The following is a 15,208-nucleotide window of genomic DNA, read 5'->3' as shown; positions in this document are numbered from 1 at the left end:
AAAATTCACATACAACTTTTAAAAGGCCCATGCTTCTCAAGTATTCATAATCCAATGATGTCACTATTAACTTATGGTACCTCTGAAGTTTTCTAGGTGTGTTGTATTAAAAATCGCATATATTTTCACAAAAGTGTATCATTTGGCATTTAAAACATGCATCACACCCATTTTATGTTCAAAGACTTATGACCCATTACATCGGTTAAAATATTCATTCAGCTTCTCTGAGACAACTGTCCCCAACCCCAAAGCAAACAGGTTCTTAGGCAAAGGAAGCAAAAAAGTAAAGCGTGTTTTAAAACCAGCCACTGAAAGATCCTACTCTCACTCATCCATGGTTGGAGAAAATCAGATTTCACTTTGCAATTCACAAACATGTCTGCTTCTCCATGTTGCTTAGCGCTTGCCAATAATGCCGTTGTCCCTGCTCAATGAAGAAGGACCCAGAGTAGAGGACCCTTCCTGTGACAAGACAACAACAAAAGGTATCTCCAAAAGAAAATATTTTAACGTGAGTCCAATTTTTAATTATAAAACATTTAAACATGTAATTTTTATATCAGATAGTACTGAAATGAACAGTGCAGAATCACAAGTCTAACAATGCAGTTGATAAAATTACTCTAAAAGCAAGACGACCGTTTCATATTTCTTTCAAATAACTCAAGTGCTTAGTCATAGTCAAATTCGTGGATTGGGTTACTCTTAAGGGAGTTGAGATCTTACTAAATAGCAGGTAGGTAATCGGTTAAATCTGTAATTCGATGCACTTGGTAATACTAAACTAAAAGATAAGTTTTAGTGTTACAGTAGAATAAAGTGCAAAATTTTTAAGTAATAATGGATGAAATTTTGATTTGAAATGTTTTCAAAACAATTCCATTCTAAAGAAAGAGGCCTAAAGGCTCCTGCACTTGTAAATAATTCTCCATGGCCAGCATAAAGTGGGTTCTATCACATCATAAAGGGAAAAAAAACCCTGCGTTTTAAGTGACCCGAAATTCTGCCACTGCTTTTTAGACTGCACAGTGGAAGAGAACTATTGTTCTATGACACAGATACATTCTATTGTGACGCTCTAATGGAAAAATGCATGTTCCTAAAACCCAAACGTGAAGTTCCCATTAAAAGTGAACCAAAGCAGCTGGACATCCTATTTCTTTAAAAGCCAGACACTTCGAGTTAAGTTATACACAGCTCTTACAAGTCACACCACTCTGAAGATGGTATCTGCTATCACAATAGTTATTTCAACGACTCCAAGTCATAGCAAAACAACGCGAAGAAATATTTAGAAGGAACAGGCGGCTATGTGCAGAAACTCGGCGCCCGCACACAGTTAGCCAGGACCGACGGGTAGCTAGTGACGCCAGACACGGGGGAGAAAGGATGGCAGCCAAGAACCGGGCGGCCTCAGACCACCACCGCAGCTCTCCCTCCCGACCACAACAAAAGCCAGACACCGACACACGCCCATGCTCACGACAGCCAAGGGACCCCCATTCACAACCCCGCCGCCACCCCCGCCCTAGTCCCCGGGACAGCAGGCTTAAGGCCAAGAGAGGCCCCCGGCCATAGCCTGGGCCTTGCAGCCGAGCCTGCGCCGGCTGACGCTCGGCCGGTGCAGAGAAAGCCCAGCCCGGGGTTCGGCTCACACTTATGGAGCGCTGTGAGGACGCGCGGCCAGAGCAGGCCTCGCTGAATCGGGGGCGGAGAGGGTGGACGAGACGTGATGGTGTCTCCCGAAAAACGGGGTCGACAACACGATCCACCGGGCCCGAAAGAAGGCCAGGCCCAGTCACCGCCCGCCGCGGGCAGGCCCAAACCGCAGCAGTGAGGCCAGCCTGCATGCAATCCCGGAGCCACGACCCTTTCCAGCTCAGTGGGCGGCTACTCACGGTGTTCGGTGTTAAGGAGACTGCCGGCGGGAGGCTGACGAGAGCTAGGAGACGTCAGCGGAGGAACATAAAAGCGGAGGACGAAGCCACTACAGCCTCTCGGCGCGGCACGGCGTCTGCTTTATAGGAGAGGGCGCAGGCGCCGAGGACCCCGGGGCGCGCGGCGTCACACAGCGGCTGGGCTGGCCGCCGAGATCGCCTGACGGCAGGCCGAAGACGGCGGGGCGGGCCCAGGCCGGGAGGCGACGAGGAGCTGCCGGGGCGGCTGGCCGGGGGGTTGGGGAACGGGAGAGCTTTCGCCTTTCCCTAGCTCTGAAAGCGCCGCGCTCTCTCATCAACTGGGTGCCGAACCCTGACTGGCCTAGAAAGGTCTTTCAGGCAGGGGCGCCCTAAGCCGAGTAAAATACCCCTGCTAAACGGCCTGGAAAAAACAAAACGGGGCGTGTGTGCGCCTATGTGTGTGTTCCTGGGAACAACAGAACGGGGCGCGCGTGTGTGTGTGTGTGTGTTCATTCCTGGGAGGGGCTGCGTGTGTGTGTACGCGCGTGTGTTCATTCCTGAGGTGTATGTGTGTGCGCGCGCGGGTGTGTGTGTGTTCATTCCTGGGGTGGGGATGGGGGGGCGCTTGTGTGTGTGTGTTTTACTACTGAACTGATACAGCTTGTCCAGCCTCCATTCTCCACAGTAACCCTCCGAGGTGAAATAGTGTTAGCCTTTTCGCCTCTGCGGTGAGGGAACAGGTTCGGAATGGTTAAGTGGCAGAGCCAGGATTTGAACATTACTCCACAGTTAGGTGCCGTTAGCCCTTATTTCCTACTATTGACTTCTAAAAAGGCTTCCGTGCCAAAAATAGCCATCGTCGTAGGGAAACCCCAAATCTAGAGAGATGGCTTCCATCTAGCAGTAGGTACCCATTCCTTCACTAAACATGCTCTGAGCCCGACATGCGAGGCGTGGTGCTGGGGATTCGGCAGTGAACCAGGCAGCCAGGGCCCAGCCTGGACAGAACTCTTGTCTGGGGTGCTCCCAGGAAGGCTGTGATGAGGTCGATGGAATGAAGTCTGCAGTAAAGGAACGGGAGTAGTCTGAAAGCCCCACCCCGCTCTGCTCGGGAACATTATTCTCCCTGTCCTAGGAGACTGGGCGCCGGGCTCGTCTAGCCAATAGGCACGTGATGGTATCCCTGACACAGGAAGACAAAAGATACTTCCACACAGGGCCCCCTGAAGAAACCGGAGACGTACAGTGCCTCTGGGATGGGACTGGGCAGGAATGCCAAGCAGCTTCTTGAGTTACCAGGTCTTTGTCTACAAGCTGTGGTATCCAGTGTCTGCCAGGTGCCACAGCTGATGACAGAAGATGAAACGCCTGCAGCTCTCAGATATTTTCTCAGCAGCACAGCCCTGCCCTCAGCAGCTCCAGCTTCAGGCCTCCTAGGCAGGGCCCACTGGAGCCCCTTTGCTCCCCTGCCTATGGTATGCAGGGTGATACCTTATAAACTCTCCTTGAGCATCCTAAGCAGGACTGTGCAGTGTCAGGTCATACAGCTAGCCTGGGGCCCCAGCACAGGGTCTGGCGTAAAAGTAGGTATATGCTTTTCCAAATATGTCTGAGAACCCCCTTTATTAGAATCACCAAGAAATGCCTACTTTTAAAAGAGATTTCGGGGCCGGGCATGGAGGCTCACACCTGTAATCTCAGCACTTTGGGAGGCCGAGGTGGGCAGATCACTTGAACTCAGTAGTTCGAGACCAGCCTGGGCAACATAGTGAAACCCCATCTCTACAAAAAAACAAAAATTAGCTGGGTATGGTGGCGTGAGCCTGTAGTCCCAGCTACTCTGGAGGTTAAGGTGGGAGGATCACCTGAGCCTAGGAGGCAGAGGTTGTGATGAGCTGAGATGATGTCACTGCACTCCAGCCTGGGTGACAGAGTGAGACGCAGTCTCAAAAAATAAATAAAACATATTTCATTTGCTTGTATATGGTGCTTTATGTATAGATTATCTCAGGAAAGATACACAAGAAATTGGTCGCCTCAGAGGAAGGGAACTAGGTCACTGAGGGACGGGTTAGAATAATTTTTCACCTTATACCCCTTTCTACCTTTTGGGTATCAATTCACATCAATGTATTACATATTCAAAATTTTTAACTTAAAAATAAATTGGTTCAAGAAAAATGCAGATTCCTGGGTCCACTTTCAATCTAATAACTCCCTGGCGGCAGGTTTTTCTGCCCTTTAAACAAGTTCTCCAGGTGATCCTCAAGCCCAGAGTAAGTGAATAAACCTCTGTAGTAGCGTCTCAGTGGTGAAGCACTGCCAGGAAGGAGCCAACAGTGTTCGTCAAAGGTGACTAGTTTAGCTCCTCACTTTCTGGATCAACCCTACCTTCTCTCAAACCCTCCACTCAGGAGGGCCAAGGTAGCTGCAGCACTGTGGGACAGGCTGGGAGTGACTCATCTCCATTCATTTATCCATAGTGATGACCACAGGTCAGAAAGGATTGGCCCGCACAGAGTCCCTGTGGTACGTGTGGATACATGTGTGGGTGTGAGGGGCAGGGGTACCTATGTTACCAGAGCTGGCCCTGAGGAAGCTGAGGCTCCACCCTTACTCCAGTCACTCCATATGCTCCGTGCCAAGGGGTAATCAAAACCCCTTGTCCTAAGAGGAAGGAAACAAAACCAAAGAGACTTTCCCAGCCATCACACCAGCCCCAGCTATGTATCTGCCATCACAGCCCAGGCAGTGAATCTTAGCCCCATTCCTCAAATGCAGGAGCATTTTCTAATTTACAGCTGTTCCCAGCATACTACTTCCAGGGAGACTAAAGGCCTTTGATTCAAATATTCCAGATGTGAAAATCCAGTTTTTATGATGAATTCATTTCCAGAAATGATCTCCCTTTGTAAGTCTTCGTTGGAGTCTTCGTTGCTATAAAGCATTCACAGGAGGATTCCTATGAGGAGCAACCCTGTCAGTGCATCTAAAGCGGGACGCTGGGCCAGGCACAGTGGCTCATGCCTGTAATCTCAGCACTTTGAGAGACCAAGGCAGGAGGATCACTTGAGGTCAGCAGTTCGAGACCAGCCTGGCCAACATGGTGAAACCCCGTCTCTACTAAAAATACAAAAAAAAAAAAAAAAAAAATTAGCCAGGCATGGTGGCAGGTGTCTGTAATCCCAGCTACTCGGGAGGCTAAGGCAGAAGAATTGCTTGAACCCAGGAGGTGGAGGCTGCAGTGAGTGGAGATCTCGCCACTACACTCCAGCCTGGGCGGCAGAGCAAGATTCCACTCAAAGTAAACAAACAAACAAACAGGACTCTGCAGCCCAGAATTCAGTTCTCATTCTATTTCTTGTGCACCCATCCATGGGACAGACTCTGGACTTAGATATATGTTCCATCCCATAGGACAGCATGTAAGCTAGGAAGTATTCAGTCTGCATGGTCAAAGGTCTCCTGGCTGCATCCTGCTGTGTGTCAACTCTCTCAGTCTTGGTCCTCTAATACAGGGGTAAGCATAGCCACTCTGAAGTCAGACTACCTGCCTCTGTTACGTGATCTTGGGTAACTTACTTCACGTCTCTGGGCCTCACCTTCCTCTGTTGAAAGAATTGGAAAGAAGGTATGATGCCAGGCTTGGGGTGGGGAGGAGACCACTGCATGCAGTTAGCTTCCAGTGTGGGTCTCTGAGAAGGGACTCTCTCTCATTCTTCCATCCTCTCAACCCAGGGATAGGGAGGGATTAGGACCCCAGATAGGTTTGGAGGTTCTGAGAGAGGGGAGAATCTGTCTGTGGGTAGGGTCTAAATAATCTTCCATGATGAGAAAGTATGGTAGCAGTCAAGTAGAAATGGCAGCTGGGTGTGCCTACGCAGGGGGCCCTGGGAGCATCTCAGTCCCATGCCTAATGTGTGAGAATCCCAGGAAGCATTAGCATGTGTCGTGAGGCCCTAGAACAGCATGAAGTTGCTGAGAGGGGCCAGATAACCAGGAAAGAACTTCTGGGATAATAAACAGAATAAAGGGAGCACTAACGCCACAGTCCAAGCCAGAGACCATGGCACGAATGCATACATCTGTGGGCAGAGTAGAAACCAGAGATGACAACCCACAACTGGCAGGGGCGAAGTCGGCCTGCCTCCCTGAGCAGCAGAGGAAGATGATGATGACCAAGGACCAGACAACCTTAACCCCCTCACTTCCCACTCCATGCCATGACCACATAACCTCCACAGAATGTAACTGTGCCCCTGGATAGAAATGGAGGGACAGAACACTCGACTGAGTATTCCCTGGAATGACTGGGTGATCACGCACTTACTTGACTGTATTTGCCAGGAAGTGATCAGATTATATTTCTGCTGTCAAATGGAAATAAGTGCTGTAGAAAGGAATTATGAAAATAAGATGATATTTGACACACTCAAATATTCTGACTTTAAAATTCCATGCAGGCTGGGCGCTGTGGCTGACGCCTGTAATCTCAGCACTTTGGGAGGCCAAGGCAGGCAGATCACTTGAGCCCAGGAGTTGAAGACCAGCCTAGGCAACATGGCGAAACCCTGTCTCTACAAAAAATACAAAAATTAGCCAGGCGTAGTGGTGTGCGCTTGTAGTCCCAGCTACTCAGGAGGCTGAGGTGGGAAGATCACCTGAGTCCAGGAGGTGGAGGTTGCAGTAAGCCGAGATAGAACCACTGCACCTCAGCCTAGGTGCCAGAGTGAAACTCTATCTCAAAAAAAAAAAAAAAAAAAAAAAAAAAATGCATGCAGCCACAGATGCAGAAGAATCACACAGACCTGCTGTTTCCCACTTGCTGCTAACATCCTGCATGATCTGGGATAAGTGGCTTCTCCTCGCTGAGTCCCAGACCCCTTGTCTGTCAAGTGGGGATTATAACAATACCAACACATAACAGGATTTTTGTGAAAATCAATTATTTTAGTCACCAGAATGGCTAAACTTAAAAGAATGACAATACAAAGTGTTAGCAAGGATGTGGAACAATCGGAGCTCTCATACATTGCTGGTGGGAGTACAAATTGGCACACTTCAGAAAGCTGGCAGTATCTACTAAAGCTAAACATACATATACCCAGTGGCCCAGCAACTCCAATTCTGGATATATACTCAGCAGAAATAAGCACTTATGTCCACGAAAATATGTTTAAGAATGTTCATAGCAGCTTTATTCATAAGAGTCAAGAAAGAACAAATCTATCAACTATAAAATGAAAAAAATAACCGTAGTATATTAACTTAATGGAATATTAAACAGCAATGAAAAAGAACCTACTGATATACACAATGTGAATGAATCTCATGGACAATGTTGAACAAAAGAAGCTAAACACAAGAATATCGATTGTTAAAGTCCATTTAAATAAAGACCAAAAAAGCCCCAGGCAGTAATGAATCTGCGGTGAGAGAAGAAAGAAAGGTTACTTTTGGCAGGTGACAAGTATTGATGGGAAGTTTAGGGGATGCTAAATATTTTTTTTCTGTTTCTGTTTCTTTTTTTTTTTTTTTTCTTTGAGACAGGATTTTGCTCTGTTGCCCAGCCTGGAATGCAGTGGTGCAATCACTGCACTTTACCTCCCAGGCTCAAGCAATCCTCCCACCTCAGCCTCCCGAGTAGCTGGGACTACAGGTGCACACCACCACACCGGGCTTTTTTTTTTTTGAGACAGAGTTTCACTCTTGTTGTCCAGGCTGGAGTGCAGTGGCATGATCTCAGCTCACTGCAACCTCTCCACCTCCCAGGTTCAAGCACTTATCCTGCCTCAGCCTCCTGAGTAGCTGAGATTATAGGCGCCTGCCACCATGCCCAGCTAATTTTTGTATTTTTAGTAGAGACAGGGTTTCACCCTATTGGCCAGGCTGGTCTCGAACTCCAGACCTCAGGTGATCCACCCGCCTTGGTCTCCCAAAGTGTTGGGATTATAGGCATGAGCCACCGCACCCAGCCTAGTTATTTATTTTTATTTTTATTTTTGTAGAGATGGAGTCTTGCCATGTTGCCCAGGTTGGTCTCAAATTTCTGAGCTCAAGCAATCCTCCCACCTTGGCCTCCCAGTGCTGGGATTACAGGTGTGAGCCACCATGCCCAGCCAACATTTTGTATCTTGGTCCAGATGGTGGTTTCATGAGTGTATGCACATACAAAAATTCACTGAGCTACAATTATATTTGTATACTTTACTGTATGTAAATCATAACTCAGTAGAAAAGGGGGAGAAAGGCCGGGCATGGTGGCTCACGCCTGTAATCCCAGCACTTTGGGAGGCCGAGGCAGAAGGATCACTTGAGGTCAGTAGTTCGAGACCAGCCTGGCCAGCATGGTGAAACCCCGTCTCTACAAAAATACATTAAAAAATTAGCTGGGCGTGATGACAGGTGCCTGTAATCCCAGCTACTTGGGAGGCTAAGGCGGGAGAATCGCTTGAACTTGGGAGGTGGAGGTTGCAGTGAGCCGAGATTGCGCCGTTGCAGCCTGGGCGACAGAGCAAGACTCTGTTTAAAAAAAAAAAAAAAAAAAAAAAGCTAGGAGGTAGTGACAATGTGTGAATGCATGTAACATTCTTAACATATGCCAGTGCCAATTCCTGAAGGAAGTTTGAGCCCCTGGAGCCTTTCCTTCACATGGCTTCCCAACCCTTCACAGCCAAGGCTGGAGAAATACAGGAGATGTTGGGAGGGAAGGTGAGGAATTTCTGCAAGGCCACAGGGAGGACTTATCTGCCCATGGCCCAAGAGTTCAACTAAGACCTTGGACAAAGCTACAGAAACCTACAGCTTCCTTTCCTCTCTCTGAGCCAGCCAGTGCAATACCTTCCCTGGTGGACTATGGACCTGTCCTTGGATAGCTGCTGTGGAATCTCTAGGCAGAAGTGGCATCTACACCTAAGTGGTGGAGGAAAACATTTCTTGACCCACATCTGTGGGTCAAGCCAAAGTGGGTCTACCCATGAAGGAGGGACTGAAAAGTAATCCTGCCCAAATCAGCAAGCCCGTGAGCACAGCCACTAACATTCCTGGAGCATGGGCCTGCCAGATTACCGAGCTAAACTCTTTCTTTATAATCTTTTAATCTCACAGCAACCCTAGGAGGTGGTTACTATTATCATCTGCGTTTTATAGGAGAGATTCCAAGGCTGAGATGGGTTAAGTAACCAGCCCCAGGCCATAGAGCAGGAAAGTGGGGAGGTAGGATTTGAACCTAGGTCTGGCTAACTCACCACAGATGAGTCTGACTTCGTGGAAGAGCATGGGCTACACCCACCTCTCTCCAAGGAGAAAAGACTATGGGGATACATGGTGCCCCCCATGTGCTCAGAGTTGCCATGCTGGGCCCAAGCTAAGGCAGGGACAGGGATGGGATTGCTCTAGAGTCTGTCTGGTCCAGGTCAACCCCCAAGAACTACCAGTACTGACTGACTCTGACCAACAGATGGAGCCAGAGAGCCAGGTGGCTGTCCCAAGGGTGCATTTCACTGAGCCTGCCCTCTTCCAGGCTTGCCCTCTGGCCCCTCCAAAGGTTGCCTTCTCTCCCCTCCTGGATGCAGACTCCTGTCCAGAAACCCAGTCTGGCCACCAGAGGCTGAAGGCCAGTGCAACTTAATCCCATGTCCACAGAGTGACCATGGAATTAACCCCCAGCCATCTGGGTCACAGTGTCCCTCTGTGAAATGGAGTTTGACAGAGACCTGTGAAATGCAGGACCTGGTAGCAGGTCCAGGAAGACTCAGTTAGGAGCAGGGCAGTGCAGTACAATGCAGCGAGGACTCCTTCACAGATGAGAAAACAATGACAGGCATCACCTATCATCACCGGCTAAGTCTCCCTACCCCTCCGCGCAGAGGACCCCAGCACCAATATGTCGTCTGGAGCCAGCACACTGGGGCAAAGACTACCAGAGAGAAAGGGCAATTTAAAAACTCTGCAAAGCCCAGCCAACCAGCCACCCATGGAACTCCAGGCAGGCCGAGTTGCTGAACATCCCAGGAGTTAGACTGGGATCATCAATGAGGTAGTCAAGTATGACATGGGTGTGTCCTACAAGCCAAGTGCCTGACTCCTAACTGCCCAGTCAGGAAGGCCTGTCTGCCAAGGGACTACTGAGTGGCAGGGATTTCTCCAGGAAAATCTCTGAGCCTAGGCCCAGCAAGCTGCTGGGCCAGTCAGTCATTCAATGAATATTTTTCTTAGCACCCTCTCCCCATCATGTTGTAGACAGTGGTAAACAAGAGAAGGATTTTTACCTTCAGGGAGCTTCCCATCTAGTGGGTTCAATGTGATGAGCACAAATAAAAGAATGTCAGGTGGATAAATACTGTGAAGAAAACAAAGTAGGGTTACAAAGGGAGAGGAGGGCAATACATTTAAGCAGAAACCTGCATAAGAAGGCCCCAGCTCACAGAAAGAGATGGAAAAAGTGTCTCTAAAAATGAGCTTGGTGTGTCTCAGGAGCAGCATGGCTAATATGGTTAGAGATTAATGAATGGGGGGGAGAGTGAAAACAAAGGAGGGCAGAAGAGCAGGTAACGACCAAACCATGAAGAGCTCTGTGAAGAAAGTGGAATTTCATCCCATTTTCTTGTTTTTTTTTTTTTTTTTTGAGACGGAGTCACGCTCTGTCACCCAGACTGGAGTGCAGTGGCCGGATCTCAGCTCACTGCAAGCTCCACCTTCCAGGTTCAAGTGATTCTCCTGCCTCAGCCTCCCCAGAAGCTGGGACTACAGGTGCCCGCCACAAGGCCCGGCTAATTTTTTTGTATTTTTAGTAGAGATGGGGTTTCACCACATGTTAGCCAGGATGATCTCGATCTCCTGACCTCGTGATCCACCCGCCTTGGCCTCCCAAAGTGCTGGGATTACAGGCGTGAGTCACCACGCCTGGCTTTTTTTTTTTTTTTTTTTTTTGAGACGGAGTCTCATTCTGTCACCCAGGCTGGAGTTCAGTGGTGTCTTGGCTCACTGCTACCTCCGGCTCCAGGGTTCAATTGATTCTCCTGCCTCAGCCTCCCGAGTAGCTGGGATTACAGGCGCCCACCACCATGCCCGACTAATTTTTGTATTTTTAGTAGAGATGGGGTTTCACCATGTTGGCCAGGCTGGTCTCGAACTCCTGACCTCAAGCAATCCACCCACCTCAGCCTCCCAAAGTGCTGGGATTACAGGCGTGAGCCACCATGCCTGGCCACTTCATCCTATTTTCATTAAGTAGCCTCAGGTGATGGAGGGTAAGCAGCATGTGGTAGGATCCGCATTGTAAGCAGCAGTACAGAAAGAGCGCTCTTGTGATTGTGTGAATGGATTGTAGTAGGTGGAAGAAGAGAAGCAGCAAGACCTTTTCAGGAGGCTTGGACTAGGACTGAGTCAGTAGAGATAAAAGAGAAAGATGTATTTGGAGGTGTAGCAAATGAACCACACGTGGAGGATGAGAGAAACAGGTGTCAAGGATAACTGCATGAATGGTGGTACTATTTACTAAGATAGGAAACACCAGGATCTGGGGTGGAAGGTGTTTGGGAGATCAGGAATTGTTTGAGATGCATGTTAGACATCTGAGTCATGTCAAGTAGGCAGTTGAATATATAACAGGAGTGCAGGGGAGAAGGTGGGCGAAGGATAAAAATTGGGGCTCTTCAGCATATAGACAGAGCTAGATGAGATCACCTGGAAGAGAAAAAGTGGTGTGAGTACTAAGCCTTGGGTCATTTCCATATTTAGAGGATGGGAAGAACTAGCAAAGGAGTCTGGAAAGCAGCAAAAAGGTAGGAGGGGCTGGGCGCTGCGGCTCATGCCTATAATCCCAGCACTTTGGGAGGCCGAGGCAGGAGGATCGCTTGAGCCCCAAGAGTTCACGACCAGCCTGGGCAACATAGTGAGATCCAGTCTCTATAAAAAATTTAAAAATTAGCTGGGCATGGTAGCACACACCTATAGTCCCAGCTACTGTGGAGGCTGAAGTGGGAAGATTGCCTGAGTCTGGGAGGTCGAGGTTGCAGTGAGATATAATGATGCCTCTGCACTCCAGCCTGGAGAACCTGTCTCAAAAAAAAAAAAAAAGTAGGAGGAAAACAAGCAAGTGTAGTGTAATGGTAGACAAGCAAAGAAACTATATCTGGGAAATTGTTTTGGTCAATCATTTCAAATAAAAAAAAAATTAAAGTCAGAAAAAACATCTACTATACTCGGCAATGGGAAAATCACCTTGATAAAGCCGTAATTTCAGGGGGTGGTATGTTGAGAAAAGTGTGATATGAGAAGGTTACAGAGGACACAGTTCTTTCAAGGAGTTTTGCTAAGAGCAGTATAGAAAAAGGGCAGGCACTTAAAGGGACTGTGAAGTCAAAGGAGTCTGTTTTTGGGCTTGAAGACACAGAGCCATGTTATATGCTAATAGGAATAATCCAACTGAGGAGGCCAAGGATAAAGATACCCCTGCAGAAAGATTGCTGGATGTTGGCTGGGAGGGGTGGCTCACGCCTGTAATCTCAGCACTTTGGGAGGCTGAGGTGGGAGGATCACTTGAGGTCAGGAGTTTGAGACCAGCCTCGCCAACACGGTGAAAACATGTCTCTAATAAAAATACAAAAAAATTAAGCCGGGCGTGGTGGTGGATGCCTGTAGTCCCAGCTATTCGGGAGGCTGAGGCAGGAGAATCACTCGAACCCAGGAGGTGGAGGTTGCAGCGAGCCAAGATCGTGCCACTACACTCCAGCTGGGCAACAAGTGTGAAACTCTGTCTCCAAAAAAAAAGATTGCTGGATGTAATGGCAGGAAGAAGACAGAGACACTATCTATTGTGCCCTGAAGTATTAATATTGGCGAGGTTATCAGTGTTATAAAGAGAGGAGGTGGCAATTTGAGAAGAGACTGTGTTAATCAGTCCTTTTGAAGCCCAAGAATCTAAGGAAGTGTAGAGGACTATCCCGCAGTAACTATGATCCATCTGACATTTGCATGAGTCCCACCAGTACAGCTGTGTCCATTCCTCTAGCCACATCCTGCCGCTCAGCTGTAGGTAGCAGGCTCCGGTCAGAACAGCGCGGCCTGGACTACAGCAGTCTCCCAATCAGCAGCTTCCCCACCACTGCCCCAGATGGCAGAAATCTATAGGGATGTTATCAGGTCACGGTCAGTGCTTTTCTACAAGCTACACTTCAGCATTCTCTTTCAAAACAAGTGATTTGTCACCTTGTGATAAACAGTATCTAACACACATTGGTGAGACGGAATAGCTCCTTCTCATCCTTTAGGTCTCAGCTCAGTGTCACCTCCTCAGAGACCACCAACCTAAATAGTATATTAAATTTACATTAAAACTTACTTTGAAATTTTAACAGCCATCACATCAAGACATACTATTGCCATCAGCCAAAAAAATTGCCAAAATTCACAAACTTGAGTTGGGCAGTAAGCAATGTGCACAACAGTATGTGCACGTTTTGGCTAAAAGGGTACCTCCTTTTACCTTCTGGCCTCCTGTCTTGCTTTTTCTTCAAAGTACATTATTCCTATCGGAGTTTTATATTTGTCTCTCCTGGGTATTCACTTCACAAGGGCACTTTGTCTTGTACACTGCTGTATTCATTCTGTGCCTAATAATGCTTGGCACATAACAAGTGCACAGTAAGTAGCTGCTGAATACCACTTAACTCAGCTGGTGCCTGGTGGTGGCTTACTTACTCAGTGGAAGTTACTCAAATACCATGGTAACATCTCTTCTTGCCCACTTCACTTGCTGTGCTCTCCCAGATGGCAGCGGCCCCTTACTACATACACCCTGGCTAAGACCTAAGCCCTCTTGCTAGAACCTCTCACCCCTCAACACACACCTGCCTTGCTTCACCCCTTTCTTCCTATTCTTATAAATTTAATCCTCTGTTCTCCTTAGATCTCTGCCTTTCTGTCCTTTGCCTTGAGACTTAAGAAGCTTTGGAGTTCTCACAAACAAGAGCATGTAGCACAAGGCTTGGAACCTTGGGAGTTGGGGGTCTCAGTCATAGACTTTTAATGCAAAGACGGGTTCCTGTGGATGCAAGACTGCAGGCCAGCAGCAGATAGTCTTAGAGCTCAGGTGTGAGTAAATTCGCCCAGTTACCACTACCCCCACCGATTTCCCAGCTGAGAGCCAAAGCAGAGCCTGGATTTTGTCTAGTTGATAAGGGTGGGAAAGGCTCTTTCTGTGCCTATTAACACATAGGCACAGAACCCACATTGGGGGTGACCAACTGTTCTGGTATGAAAGCTCTACTGGCTGGGGCAGTGGCTCACGCCTCTAATCCTAGCACTTTGGAAGGCATAGGTCGGTGGATCACCTGAGGTCAGGAGTTTGACACCAGCCTGGCTAATATGGTGAAACCCCGTTTCTTCTAAAAATACAAAAAAAAATTAGCCAGGTGTGGTGGCGGCATGCACTTGTAATTCCAGCTACTTAGGAGGCTGAGGCGGGAGAATCGCTTGAACCTGGGAGGCGGAGGTTGCAGTGAGCCGAGATTGTGCCATTGCACTCCAGCTTGGGCAACAAGAATGAAACTCCATCTCAAAAAAAAAGAAAGAAAAAGAAGAAGAAAGCAAGCTTTGCTTCCTGGAAAACCAAGTCCTAAGCAACCGGGTAAACCGGTCACCCTATATTGGAGCTGTGCCCAACCATGGCCACACATTAACAAGCTGGTGAGTTTACTCAGTTTTGCCTCGATGTTTAACTATTTCAGGAACCCATCATACCTCCACCAACTCACCACTGTTACTTGTAAAATAAAAGCTCACACTGGTTAATACCCAAGATGCTAAATGAAAATATGCAATGTGCAGAATGGTGTCTGTTACTATTTGTTTTAAATGGGCGAGGAGTATTGCTCCCAGAGAAGCAATTTAATACACATCACCATGAAGACTAGAGCACAACCACCCTACACACAGCACACTTGCTGATATGACTGTGAAAACATCCACAACCATTAGTAGTAACCACCTCAGACCAACAAGGCTGAAGGAGAAACTTTTTTTATATTCATCTCTATTGCTTTACTACAAGTATGTATTTTATACTAATAGGAGTAGAAAAGATCCATTTGAAAAAAATGTGCACCCATACAGATTAGAGATGGGCATTGTTTACAGAGTCAAGTCCTCTGTATCAGAATTTGTTAACTGGCCATTAGGACACCAGACAAGAAAGTAAGTTGGACTTGGCTTCTGACTCCTCTCAGATTAGAAGGTAAGGGTCTTCAGAAGGAGGGGAAGATGGTCAGGTGATGACAGGCTAGCATGAGATTTCATTCATTACC

The 15,208-nt window shown here is 47.8% G+C and overlaps 3 protein-coding genes across 4 annotated transcripts in view; 1 reads left to right on the top strand and 2 right to left on the bottom strand.

Annotated features, from left to right (window-relative positions):
* Window positions 1–15,208, top strand: part of UBE2B (ubiquitin conjugating enzyme E2 B) — a 262,616-nt gene that overhangs the window by 18,831 nt on the left and 228,577 nt on the right. The window lies entirely within an intron of this gene.
* Window positions 1–15,208, bottom strand: part of VDAC1 (voltage dependent anion channel 1) — a 394,265-nt gene that overhangs the window by 202,654 nt on the left and 176,403 nt on the right. The window lies entirely within an intron of this gene.
* The window catches only part of SKP1 (S-phase kinase associated protein 1), a 105,881-nt gene that overhangs the window by 15,419 nt on the left and 75,254 nt on the right, over window positions 1–15,208 (bottom strand). Inside the window, exon 2 of one of the 2 annotated variants that reach the window (XM_050792881.1) lies at window positions 1,902–2,010. The gene's annotated coding sequence lies outside the window, so the exon portion shown is untranslated. Of the gene's footprint in view, window positions 1–1,732; window positions 2,011–15,208 lie in introns of those variants that run through there. The other variant, XM_050792882.1, reaches the window with a different exon arrangement.

Source organism: Macaca thibetana, chromosome 6 (assembly GCF_024542745.1).
Source record: "Macaca thibetana thibetana isolate TM-01 chromosome 6, ASM2454274v1, whole genome shotgun sequence".
NCBI classification, from domain to species: domain Eukaryota; kingdom Metazoa; phylum Chordata; class Mammalia; order Primates; family Cercopithecidae; genus Macaca; species Macaca thibetana.
The sequence above is the reverse complement of the archived record's forward strand: the minus strand, read 5'-3'. Positions and strand labels throughout refer to the sequence as shown.